The sequence below is a fragment of the Ambystoma mexicanum genome, chromosome 5p (genome assembly GCF_040938575.1).
Source record: "Ambystoma mexicanum isolate Mex_15411 chromosome 5p, UKY_AmexF1_1, whole genome shotgun sequence".
In the NCBI taxonomy this organism is placed as follows: domain Eukaryota; kingdom Metazoa; phylum Chordata; class Amphibia; order Caudata; family Ambystomatidae; genus Ambystoma; species Ambystoma mexicanum.
In genome coordinates, this window is record NC_090930.1 from 773291014 (window position 1) to 773305300 (window position 14287).

Here is a 14287-nt window from a genome sequence, read left to right on the forward strand (position 1 = left end):
CATTTGTTTTAAAACTCTGTGTAGCTCCATAGCAGCTTCGGCTGAAAGTTTGTAGTAGTCTAATTTATTTTGGTGTTCTACTGGAAGGAGAAGCAATCGGTGTAAAGTGGCACCACCTATGTTGTAGGCCGCTAAACCTGTGGTGGCAGTTACAACAGCTGAAAGCTTGTTGTTTGTTAATTGTTGGAGGAACTTGCTGATGATTTTTATTAAGAATGTATTTCCTGAACCAGCTTGACCACTTACATAGAGCAATATAGGTTTATAGTCTTGCAGGTACAAGTTTCACTTTTGTGCAGTACATAATTTTAAATTGCTTCAGTTACTTCAAGGAAAATGCTGTGTTGCTCATTATTTAACTTTGATTTCAGTACAGCAAAGTCTTCTGTAGATTGCTCATACTGACACTTTGGGCCTCATTACGAGGTCCGTGTCCGGACAGAGCCATGTCTGGGTAGTCGGAATGGGGACTTACCGAGTCATTCCAACCTTGGAGGACCCGGCAAGTCTCCATTCTGGAAACCATGCCCCATTCCCATTCGAGCCCCCATAGGGCTCAATGGAAATGGGGAAGGAGCTAATAACAGGCCCACAAATAGCGGGCCCGTTATTATGTCTCTGGTCCCTTAGCGCCTCCCGCTAAGGGTGGCTGATAACACCAGCTGGCCTTAGTGGGACCCGCTAAGGGACCTCGAAATGCGGCGGTAGGAGGTTAACGGCACCAGCATACTTATCGGTGCCGTTAACCCCTTACCGCCGGCCTCGTAATGAGGCCCATAATGTTTTCTACTTCTGTCATGGCTATTCTGCCTCATTTGCTATGAGTGGTTGTCCAAGTGGTTCTTTGCTTCCTGTTAGAGAATGCTGACTGCTCTCAGGAGTGTCTATATTTAGTTGTTCTTGAGATGAGATTCTTCCTCTTGTTGGTGCTCATTGGCCAACATGTTTTTGTACTGTGTAAAATGTATGTCTGTTATAGTGCTTTCACTTGCATTGAAAGCGTCTTCATAGGAGGCATGAGTGTCTAATAATTCTTCTTCCTTTCTCCATGGTTTAAAAAGTTGGAGTCGGGATATGTAGTACAGTTCTTTATGTTGATGAGTTTTTAATGATAGCTTCATATGATTAATGAGGCTGCCTTTGTAAAGTTTAACTAGGCTGCCCTCACAACCTTTCACTACATATTTACCTTTTTTCTCATTTGATTTAATATTACTTTTCTATCAGACATTTTGGGCTATATGGTGTAGGCAAATGGTTTCCAAAGCAGTACTTCTGTTTGGGTAATATGTGTCTACTAAGTTGTTTTTCAAAATGTCCTGGCTGTTGGGATTGTTTTTGGCTATAGCTTCTATGGGGGTCATTATGAGGTTGGAGGTAATGGAAAAACGATGCCAGTAAAGGATTACCAGCACGGCATACCGCTCTGAGCTATTCCGACCCAAGAACCCGGTATTAGAGGATGCCGCTAACAGCAGGACATCACAAGTTAGGCGGACATGCAAATACCGGCATCATGAAGGCGCTAATAGGGGATACCAGCATGCCGGCAATACCCATAAACTGCTATGTGCAGTGTTCCCAACTGCCACAGGTGCACACAATCAGCACAGGTGGAGGCAATGGAGTCTGGGCCAGCACAAAAGGAGCACACCCACACACCACACCCCTTCCCACACCAAAATGATTCCACTAGTAGTAGCAATACTGGGGCTGGAGGACATGCTTGCATTGCTACACCAGCGGAGATGTAGAGAAGGAGGGTGAGACAGGCCCAGCATACCCCACCAGTGGCAACAGTGGTACCACACAGGCAGCCCCCAATCCCTCGCATCAGAGCCAATCCATTCAACCCAACCCCTGAGCAGATCCACACCCTGTACCGTCTAGACTGGGACACCATCACCATCATTGTGGACATGATACACAACAACACTTTCAGCCTCATTGAAATATGCACCGCCATCCCCCCTCTACTGAAGATAGTGTCAGTGCTCCACTTTCTTGCCACAGGCACCTACCAGTACACAGTGCGGCACATGCATGGCATATCACAACCCTTATTTTCTCGTGCGCTGAACCATGTGCTGGATGTCCTCCTGAAGCACACATATCCCTACAATGGACTCCCCAGGAGATTTCTGTTACAAAAGTTGGCTTTCATGCACTGGCAGGCATGCCAAATTGTATTGGTGCTCTCGACTGCACCCACATGGAGTTGGTGGTCCTGCATGCCATGGGGGTGGTGTACCGCAATTGCAAGCAATACCACTCCATCAATGTGCAGATGGTATGTGATGCCAGCAAGATCATCACACATTGTTGTGCCCGATATCCTGGATCAATTTATGACTCAACGGTCCTGCGGAACTCCACGCTACTACGCTACATGGAGCGACATGCAGGACGACGTGCCTGGCTGCTTGGTAAGATGCATGACAGGCACATGGCAGTGAAATGGGGGGGATAGATGCACACACCAACATGGTGTCATTGTTGTTGTGACAGCACAATGTGCACATCCCAAAACACTGTGCCCCAAAGCATCCCAAACTGTACATGACAACCAAATCCCATAGCAATGAAGTAAACTGCACACCTATCACAACATGCCAAACTTAAAACCAACCCACATACCACAACACGTGCACCACCCATCATCGTACCTCACCCTCCGTAACACAATCCAGCAACATGCTGTGAATATCCACTATGTAAATGTCTGCAGCAAATCACCACACAGGACAAGCATCCATGGGAGTGCACTGAACAAAATCACCAAGGGAATCCACTGCTTGTTACAGTGCCACCACCGGCACAGAAGTGCAGCATGTCACCACGGGAACAATTAGCGCTGAGTGGCAAATAATGCAGAGACTACTGCCAACGCTGCCAGTTAGAAAATCCTACAGAACACTACATATCACATATTTAACACAAACACAGCGGTATGTGTCCACATTGCATGAGAAACATCAAGGCAGTGTATACCTTGTATCATCTTTAAGATGCAACCCACACCATAAGTCCATGACAAAGAACACATTAAAGGCATGAAAAATGTGTGCATACAACCAGGGAAATGTCCATGTGACCAACAATTATCTGCAAGCATGTGTGACAAGTACAGCTGTCCATCATGAATCGACTAACATATACCCTTTATTTCCTCTCATGCAGGTGATATTGGCTATCCCTTGAAGCCATGGTTCCTCACCCCTGTCCGAAACCCACAGAATAGACACGAGGAGGACCACAATCGTTCCCATATCGGTATCCATGTGGTCATCGAGCAGATCTTTGGCCTGTTGAAGGCACGGTTTTCTTGCCTTAGCCGGTTGGGTGGGGCACTCGTCTACAGGCATGAGAAGGTGGCCAATATCATCATGGCAGTTGTCATGCTGCACAACATGTGTATCCGACGGAATGTGCCCCTGCCCCCTGACATAAACTGCAACCACCTGGTGATGATGAAGGGGGTGAAGAAAATGTGGGCGCACATCATTGCGGTGCCGATGCACAGGAGGGACGTGCTGTGCATCAGTCAGTGATTGCACAATATTTCTAACATACTTGGGCGCAGAGGGAGACATGAAAGTGGGACATAGGCCACTGGGTGTGGGAGTACATGGACACTATGCACTGTATATCAATAAATGACACATATGCAATAAGGAATGTCCACTCAAGATTTTTTTTTTACACAACGGGTGTATTAAACTGATAATAGAATTAAGTGCTCAAACCCTCCACCTCACACTACCTCTCCACCCTCCCCCTCCCCCAGAACTCCCCCACACACCCTCAACCCTTCCCCCACCCCCCACAACTCCCCCACACACCCTCTCCTTCCTCCCCCTCCTCCCACAACTCCCCCAAACACCCTCTCCCCCTTCCCCTCTCGCACAACTCCCCCACACATGGTGTCCAAGCAAATGCTTCATGTGTCTGCGTCTATTGCCTTAATCAGGCTGCCCCATCTACTTTCTTCCACTTCCTGCTCCTGGTGGCAGCATGTCCGATCGGCCCAAGGTGCACGCTGACCTGCATAGGGGGCTCGTTTGGGTGGAGCTGGATGAAGAAGGGGTGGCCACTTGCTCCAGTCTGGGGCCGATGCTCAGCCTGCAAGGAAATGCTTGCCTCAATGGCCTGCCTCAGGGACGCTGTGTTGTCGCACCCCTCCAGCCTTGCCTGGGCACCGTCTGCAACATACTGCCTCACTAGGGCTGTGAGCTCCTCCTGGTTCTGCACTGCATGTCCTATCAGCTGCACCCCCACCTGTACACCAGTGAAGGTGGAGGGTGCATGTGTAACATCCCCAAATCCATGTGGCTCCTCTGTGGGACTCATGCTCCCTTGTATGGCCTCCCTTCCAGACTGCTCCAGTGTGGTGTCATGGTAGGAGTACACAGCTGTGACCTGGGGTGATGTGCGGGACTGGGCGTTGCAGGCAGGTCCGAGGAGTCGTCCTCGACAGGAACACACACCTGGCCCTGTGCATCATCATCTGTCTGGGGTGCCGTAGCTGCCGCCTCCCCAACAGAGCCGTTCTCTGCTGAATGTGCCCCATTGCCTACTGTCTCCTGTGCAGGTGACACAGGTGTTGTGAGGACTGTATCCATGGGCTTTAGCCGCACCAGTGCCGTGGCATCCTGTGCTGTTTGCCCCTTCAGTGCCTGTCGTGGCTTGGCTAGGCCTTTCGATGGGGAGTTGTTGCCTGTGGGTGTGAGTCCCGGGCCTCGCTGTCAGGATCTGAGCCTGTGGGGGACCAAGAGATGGACGACATAAGTGATGGTTTGACAAGCATCATGCAAACATTGGTATTATTGCTCTTCTACACATTAAAGGGGATTAGGCAGTGGAGTTTTGATGATCACGTTGCTTGCTATATGGGTGGAGCATGCAGGCATCCGTCAGGGTCACTCATGTTGGATCTGGCGTATGCTATGTGACATGCTTGAAACACTTGTGTATAGGCTTGTTATAAATGCCATATCATATCATGGATGTCTGTTGTGGACTGCGTGCAGTGTGACTTATCCCATTTTTATATTTGTGTGGTGTGTGTCAGATATGGCATTGCCATGCTGCATGCATGTGCATGTGTCTGTGCTGTGGATGGCATCTAGGCAGGGATGTGTCAATGTGTATATATTGGGCCATGCATTGCCTCTTTGGACTGACAAATTGGTGGACTATCATCATACTTAGCATTACAGTGTTTTCTTAGGACACTCACCTCCATCCGCCGATGAGGTGGCGCCATGTTCCATCTTGTCCACACCTTCTATGGCCTTGATGCTAATCGTCCTGGCGCAGATCTCCTCCCACCAGCTTAGCATACTGGGTGAGCTAGGACCACAGTCAGTAGCTGGTTTGCGGACAGAATGTTCCTGACTTTCAGGCTCAGGTCATCCCATCACTTGCGAACATTCTTGATTGTGCGGGAGTGTTGCCTACAGCACTGACTTTTTGGGCAACAAGTTGCCAGATCTCTTTCTTCTTTATCTGTGCCTCTCTCTTGAGGCTGTTGACGAAAACAACCTCTCCATTGTCTGCCAGTGTCTCTGCCAGCATTGTCAGTTCATCTTCATTGAAGCGCTCTTTGCGCTGCCGGGATGTGCCTTTTTTTACAGCCTTGGACATGATGCTGGGGGTGAAGGTTGATATCTGTATTCAGAAATAGGCTGTGTGGTGAGGATGGCAATGGAGTGTGTTTTTCAGGATGGCCTCTGTGCTCTTTCCCGTTCCTGTGCGATGACGCTACTTCCGGTTCCGCTGATGGCGGTGCCAGCTAATGCCATATCCATTGATGCCAGTCACGTTATTGAGAGGAGGACGCCGACGGTTGTGCTGTCTGCGCTTTCCATGATGCTGCTAAGGGCCATTTCTTGGACTTTAGCGGCATGCCGGTAATGTTTTACTGGCGTGTCACTAAACTTGTGCACTCAAACTCATAAGAGCCCTCTATTAGCGGGCTCTTTACTATACAGACACAGGGCCTCATTACACAGTATGCGGTAAGGGTTTACCAGTAAGGGCACCGGTACCGTTAAACCCTTACCGCCTTACTACGAGGTCCCTTTGCCAGACCCAACCTCAACGGCTGGTTTTACCAGCTGTTAAGGAACGGGTCCTCAAAGGGACCTTGGTGCTAATTACGGTACCGCAATTTGCAGTACCGTAATTACCTCCTTCCCCATTCCCATTGAGCCCTATGGGGGCAAAAATGGGAATGGGGAAGTGCCTTGGTCAATGGGGAATTACCGGCCCGGCTCACCTTGGTGTAGGCCGGTAATTCCGCCATCCACCAAGGCGGACACGATAAAATACTGGCGGCAACCATGGTGCTAATAACGCATGGTTACCGCATACCGTGTAATGAGGCCCACAGTATTTGCTCCATGCCGGTAAGGACTGTTACTTGCCTCCAACCTCATAATGACCCTCTATGTCTTGGTAAGACTTGAGAACTCTTTTTCTGAATGCAGCAGGACCAAGGCTTAGCCAAATTATGTTTTCAGATTTACCATACAAAGCGGTGCTGGTCAAACAGTCTGTGGCTTCATAGCAGCCACATTCTCTATGGGAGAGTATTTGTATGCCAAAGCTGTACAATTTCTGTGACAGTGTTTTGTCAGATGATATCTCATCCCATAGATCTGTTTTCTCTGCTTTGGTTGAGTAGGCTGTGAAAAATCATGCAACTGCAGTGGAATTGTCTATAATGTATTGCACATCTATATTTGCATTCAATAGGAGGGCAATGATTGTATTGTAATCATTGTATTGTAATCATTGATGTACTTTGATGCTTTGGTTCTTTTTATGTAGTATGTGTTCTTAGATGATTTACTTTGACAACTGAAGAAATGTATTTGTGCCGACAATACTTGCCAAACTTGTGTCTTTGAAAGTGCAAAATGTGGGCATCTAGGTCATCTAGGTCATTCTGTGTACTTTCTGAAGGGATTTCACATGTGACATATGTGTGAATGAAGTCCAAAACAGTGGCATCAATGTCTTGACCAAATTTTGGTGCATCTTTAATCCACAAAAGCATGTGGATATGTGGTGTTCACCTGGCTTGATATTCTTTCCTCCAAGGGGAGCAACTGTTTTATTACAAATGAAGTGCAGCATGGCTATAAAGTGATGATGGAAGAACCTAGATACATTTACAGGATCCATAGAACAGAGTTCTCCTGTTGTTTTTATGTCAATACCTGCTTTGTTTTTGTTTGCTATGCGTAGGAAGTTGTGCAAGTCTTCCCATGCATACTCTGCGTAACTTAAAGTGACAAACCATGTGGGTGGGCCAAGGTTGCGAAGCATGCACTGTACATCTGCACGATGTCAGAACCAGTACTCTTTTGTTCCACGCATGTTTGCCAAAAGATTTGTAATACTGGACTGTAAAACTTCATCTTTCTCTTGCCCTTTTTTTGCAGTAGTTGCGTAGCTGACATGTTTTGAAAATTGTAACCTGTTTTTAAAGTGTGTGCAACTCCGTAACATAGAGTTGCTAGTTCTCTTTCAAACAGGAGGTGGGATATATATTCAATATTTTGTCTGAATCTGGGGTCTTCAGAATACATTTGGAAAGAGCGGTATTCTGATGTAGGTATTTGTGTGCACCTTTCATCGTACCTTCCACCTTTTCCAGTAGGTAATGTAGAGGAAAGGCTTGTGCTTCTACACTTTTTTCCCATATGCTGATTGGAGATTCTTTAGCTTGTCACATATGTTTCCAGAGCATCATCTATTGTGTCCTTGGAGGGCAGTGGGTGAATTGTGTAGTGGTTTAAAATATTGGAGGCTGCAGTAGGATCTAAAAGTTCAAATTGTCCAGTTTCTGAGCAGTCCTGAATTATTTCGGAGGTTCCTTTCAGGTTTTCTTCAATGTTTATTTCTTTGTAGTATTCATTGTTGTCTTTAAAATATTTCAGCGCTTCTCTAACTTTGTTTAAATCTACTAGTTGGGGCCACATTTTTTATGTCTTTTGCAGGTACACCATTCACTAGGATAATCAAAGATTGATCTATTGACCTTGTACTCCTAGAGTATTTACATTTTCTTTGAGATCTAATGGCAAATAGACCACTTTGACACAAATGCCTTTCAGTAATTCAGAGGGAAGCAACTTTGTTGTTTTTGGTTGAAGGCATATTATCGCTTCAAATGGGTGTACCGTTTGAATTATAATGCTCTCATATAAGTTAAGCTGCTGGAGTGGTTTTGGCCGTGGGTATATTTCTAAGTTGTTACTGATTGCTCGTGTTACTTTATTGTCCAGTTTTGCTGTGCAGTACGTGCACAGTATTAAGGTGTTGGTAATTTCATATTTGCTTTCTGCTATAAGGTAGAGAGCTAATTGGAACCATTCGGATTCCTCATTGTCCTCTATTTTGTGCATTATATCTACAGTTGTTATGTTTTTCTTATAAAAAGTTCTGCAGCAACATACACATACTTGGTTTGGTAGTTCGACAGATATGCGCTTAAAGTGTATTTCTTTTTTGTATGTGTGTAATAGAAGGATCACATCTGCAAGGGTGCTGGTATGGTTTTCTAAAGTTTCTGGATTTTGATAGTGCTCTTGAATTCCAAATATTTGCTTTGGATGTGGTCTATTTCTTTGATGAGTTGTTTGGCTGTACCATGTAGGAAAATGTTATTGAAATGGTCCAGTGCTAAAGTAGGACTTTTTCCATAGTACAGTCTGTGAACGAGATGTCTTACACCAGAATGGTGTGTTGCTAACATTTTGATTTGGTGGAAGGTGCTTTTGCAATCAGGTCCAGAAATACAGGCTAATGAATGTCCTCATAGTCCTGTTTGTGCATTGGATAAGAATCCATAGTTTGCAGTATTTCCATTTTTACTTTGTCTTTGACTTTTAGATATTGATTGAGGAACTGTTGCAAAGAGTTGAACGTTTGTTTGTGTAGTTTACACATTAATGTGCATGGCCATTTGTAGATTTGGCATATTGGTTCAGTTGTTTGGAGAGTTGATGCTAGGTTTGTTGGGGTTATTGTTGAAATCAGTATTTCTTCTTCCATAATTATATGGACTACCTTCTCAAATCCTCGCCCACCGCTCTGTATGGCAATTTGGTTTGTTTGGTTTTGTTTGTATGCCTCTTCATTGAAAAATGGTTCTATGCTTGTGGTGTGACACCACTCACCTGTATAGATGTTTCCAAAGTTACCTCTGCTGATATTGCATTTGTATCAAAGTAGTTGTTGTAGTTTACTAATTAATTTTGTTAGTGGTTTCATTCTTTTTAAAGTTAATATAAAGAGTTTGCTTTTGAGAAGCATTGCACTGTCTCCGATAGCTTCCAGGATATGTTTTCTGCAGTAAGTTTTAAGGGTAGTCCTGGATTTGTTGCTTGTTTTTAAAAGGTTCAGAAGGACTCGGTTGTGGACATTTTTTTGTAAAATTAATTGTTTTGAATGATTTCTTGAGGCTATATTAACATTGGTAGGTGCATTGTTAGCAGTAGTGGTTGTTGAAAGCTTTTTATAAAATTTATTTTTTATTTTTACATGTTGAAAGAGGAGTCACAGTTTCTTTCCTGCTAGCTGTTTCAGTTTGGCGTAGTGACTGTATTAGGTGTTTTGTTTTAACTCTTTCTCTAAATTCTGCTAGAGGTGGATGCCTATTTTGTGCGCTTTTACTTTGATCTGCTCTACGTCTGCGTTGCTTTCTTCGGAGTTGCTTTTTGGTAGGCATTCGTTGTTGTCTGTTGGAGAAAAAAAGAAACTATTGCTTGGGAGGTTCTGCACTCTATATGTGTGCCCTGTGCATGAGTGTCTGAGTATGATAGTAGGCATACATGTAGAGGTGTGTGATTGTGCTATGGGCTGTTAGTTCAGGCTGGGAAAGTTGTACTCGCATCTGTGTTTTACTATGCTGGTGTTTAGATGAAAATACACAGTGTACTCCTGCTGAGGTGCAATTAGTTATAGTAAATCAAATGCTGTTGTGTTGATACAATTGTGTGTCCTACAATACAAGAACAATACAGTATCTAAATGATAGGTAGAACACTAAGACAGCATTGCACTTAATGCAAAAATTAGGTTTGTTCTGGGTTCTGTTATGTTCTTGAGACTCCACTGGTTTGAGTAGTGTGGTTTTCACTGCTATTGCAAATGAAAGAAGTTAGTACATTTGTGTGATAATGGCACAATAATTGCAGTTGAATAATAGATGTGTTACATTTGTAGAAGGGTTTCTTGCCAGGAAGATGTAGAGTATGTGGTGATGTTGCAGTATTTAATGTGGAAATGGATTAGTGGAAGTTGTAGTATTTTGAGAAAAGGCTTAGAAAGATGCACAGATTGGAAAAGAGAGTGTGTATGTGTGTGAAATCACATTAATTTTTCTCGACATACATGATAGCTGCATGAGTGGTAGAAGTATTTCAGTTTTTTATTTATTTATCCACATTTCAAATGACACTGTTCTCAATGTAGACATGTATTTGATTGTTTATGCAGTAATAGTGCATTCTGTTAATTGTGCATAGGATGTACATACAGTTTCCATGATTGGATTGTTTAACAGTAGCCAATGAGGGAATGGTGCAGAGAGTGAAGTGGAAAAGGAAGAAGGACTGCCCCTGTGTTACGCGGTCCATGGACACAGCAGCTATCCGCGGACAGGTAGTGCCACATATGGGGCTTCTCAGCATGTCTGTCATGGAAATGGGACTGGGGGATTAGCCAATCGGGTGCTGAGGGTGTCATTCATAGGGAGAGAGGGTAATCATTTCTTTCATTGCTGTATGTAGTGAAGATGGATGTGGTTGCAGAGATGGACAGAGTCAGTGTGTGGATAGTGGGAGATGGTTTTGCCACTAATCTGCAGTGGTATGAAAACGTGTGTGGCATTTATGACAATCTTGGATTGCAGGGAGTGGAGGCTATGTGGTGTGGTGTGTCAGGGAGAAATTTCCAAGGTGTATTTACACTTTGTAAAAATATGACTGTTTTAACACTTCAGATATACTGGTGGTAAATTTTGGAGGAATACATTTGGGGTATTTGAGTGCAATAAGTTTGCAGGGTGCACTGAAGCAATTGCTAAAGGAACTGATGCACCTATTTCCATCTGCAAAGGTTATTTTTTCCAAAATACCACTTAGTACTGCGTGGATGTCTTGTGGTGTTTTTAATCCTCAGCAAGACATAGCAAGATGTGTTGTTAATACAGGGATATCTTCTTTTGTATATGCTGTAGGCATGTCATCATTGGAAAATGAAAACCTTTTGGAAGATGGTGCAAGTTTTTTTTGTGATGGCATTACTTTCACAGATTGTGGTAATATTTCTTAGTAATATCCAAAACTCAATCAGAAGGTTATTGTAAAGTCATTTAGCAGACACAATCTGGAGAAAAAAACACAAAAAATAAAAAGGCTCTTTTCAGAGCCACCATCATAGAGGAAATGTGGTACTCTGGTAGCAATTTCTGTTCTCACCCTCGCAAATTGTACGATATGTCGGCAGACACCACAGCTGTCCGCGGAGCGCACATGTCACATGCAAGGCTTTTGAGGCTGGCAAGCATGGACATGGGACTATGCAGGCTAGGGGAATGGTCAATAACATTTTCTGGGTGTGTTCTATAAGGAGAGACTGAGCCAGAAGATATGTTTGTTGTGAGGAGAGCAGATGCCTAGGACTGTGGCTATGTCTTTTAGGAGGACTGAGTGTTTGGTTTTCTGGGAGTCTCGTTGATACATTGGTTCAAGGTGCATGCAGAAACATATGGAGTGGCTGCAGATCTTGGATTCTATCATATGGATATGCACAGTGCACGGAATGAAGTGGCAGATTTTTGTTCCTCTTTGTGCCCCTTTGGTGACACAGCGTCATCCAGACATTATTATTGTTCATTGTGGAGGGAACAGTTTAGGACATGTTACTGGAATCTCGATGCAGTTTGCGATGAAAGAGGCCCTTGGGAAAGTCATAGACATGTTTCCAAACTCCCGAGTAATTTTTTCTCGTATCACGCGGAGACAAATGTGACTGTGCTCTTCTTTATTTGGTATGCAAATGGAGAAAGCGAGACGCAATGTTAACAAGGCTGTTTGCACCTTTTTGAGAGATGTTGGCATGTCCTCTTTCCACGATGTAAATATTATGTTTCGTAGCAAAAACATTTTTCGTAGAGATGGAGTCCATCTTACTGATGCTGGCAATCAGCTTTTTCTGTGAAATATCCAAAATACATTGCAGCCCTTACTGCAAGTATAACAAGCATTTTCCAATAGATGTTGGCCACTTAAAGCCTTCCAGAAACAAACACACACCACAAAAGGCTCTTTTTAGAGCCACCACTTTGCCCTGGAAAAGAGTGCAATGTTTTTGACAGCGCTGCCGCCCACATTTTTTAAAAGTCTGCAATCTGTCCACGGACTTTACATTTTGGACAGGGGACTGCACCATTTCATTAGCACTTCTATTTTTAAACTGAAAAAGCATGGCTCTGGAAAGAGCCTTTTTTATTTTGGGTTTTTGTTGTTTTGTATTTGTTTGTTGTGTTTATACACAACAAACAGGGAAAGGAAGGGAAGGGAGGGTAGGGAAGGGGCACCAACCAAAGGGCAGGTGGAGAGAGGAAGATGTTGGGTTGGCCTTACTCAGGTAGGTGGCAGATTTTCTCATTTTCTCATACTCTTGGACCGTAGCCTCGAAAGCACTTTGAAGTGTTTCCTCCTGTAGAGTATTGCGGCACAGTAGATACACAATACAGTGACCCTTGAAAAGTAAGGGTCTTCTGCATCGTGTATGGCCTGTGAGGCTGCTTCAGGGATGCGCTGCCCCGCAGGAGTTTCTCTTGTGGTAGCAGGAGCAGATACAGAGCATGTTGTATAGGAACTCAACCTACTACTTTGATCGAAGGCGACAACCCTTCGAATGCTGCCACGTGAAAAGACCTTAGGTGTCACCACATGGAAGTGGTCCCGTAGCTATACAGACCCGGTTTGCCATGACTGAACACCATCTTGCATTCAGTGCAGCGCACCTTGCCTGCACGTGCCTTGTGTACCGTTCAAACGGTGGCAAAGAGCCTCCACACCCAAGACTCACGCTGGCTGGCAGTAGTGGGGACTTCCACTACCTCATTCTCATCTTCCTCTTCATCCCTCTCTACATTCCCATGCCTGTTTCCCTCTTCAGGCCCTTGGGAAGGTGGTGGTGGTGGAGGGGGTGGGGGTGTTGCTGAAGCCGAGGCAGCTGCAGAGGTGGAAGCCATGGTTGCCATCTGGGATTTAGCACAGCAGGCAGAGGAATATTGTTCTCCAAATGTTTCACAGCAGACACAGCACACACAGCACAGCAGGCAGAGGTCAGCAGTGAAAGCAATGTACACAGCACAGCAGGAAGAGGTCAGCAGCCAAAGCAATATAGCACACCAATATTGATCAATGCTCTCTCTAGTAGCCAAAAACAGGATGAAGAGCAGCTCTGGGGTGTGGCCTTTTATAAGGGTGCTGGGGAGCGCTTTGCAGACAGCCAGGCTGTCTGCAAACACGTTGAGCACCAAAGAGGGCTAAAAATAGTTCCAAAAAGTATCCAGGTCGCTAGAGACATGGTCTGGGACATGTGCAAGTGTAAAGTTTTACAACCCCTTGGATTGCTCGAAAAAGCACTTTTTTAGTGTCCGGGGGCCCAGACTGTGCTCACAGACAAGGGCCTATGCTCAGTGTGGGTGCGGTCAAATTATAACGTCACGGACATGTTCAGGAATGGGACGGCTGTGCGCAGGACAGCTATTGCACTGGACAGCTTCCATGCATGCGCATAGGTGTTCTACAGACAGGGTTCTTGTCCTCGAACTAATTAAAAGTGTGACACATGTGCGGCAGACAGTTCCGGACAGGCGCAATGTTCGTAGGACTTCCAAGATGTGATGCGCATGCGCTTTGGTGTCCGCCAGACAGGTGAAGGGTCCTAGAACTAATTGAATGTGCGTCACAATTTTGCGGACACACGAACAGACTTTGTGTTCTATGGACACTTCCATTTTGATTGCGGACAGCCCAGACAGTTAAGGTGTCTGCAGGATACCTCCATTTTGCCTAGTTGCGGACATTCCAGACAGGCTTGATGTTCTACAGACACCTCCATCTTGATTGCGGACAGGCCAGACAGGGTACACTCCGGACAGTCGTGCCACCCGCGGACACAAAATGGGGCTTTTAAAAAATGAAACACAGAGACATACAGTTACAGTACACATATAACCTTATTTATACACAAA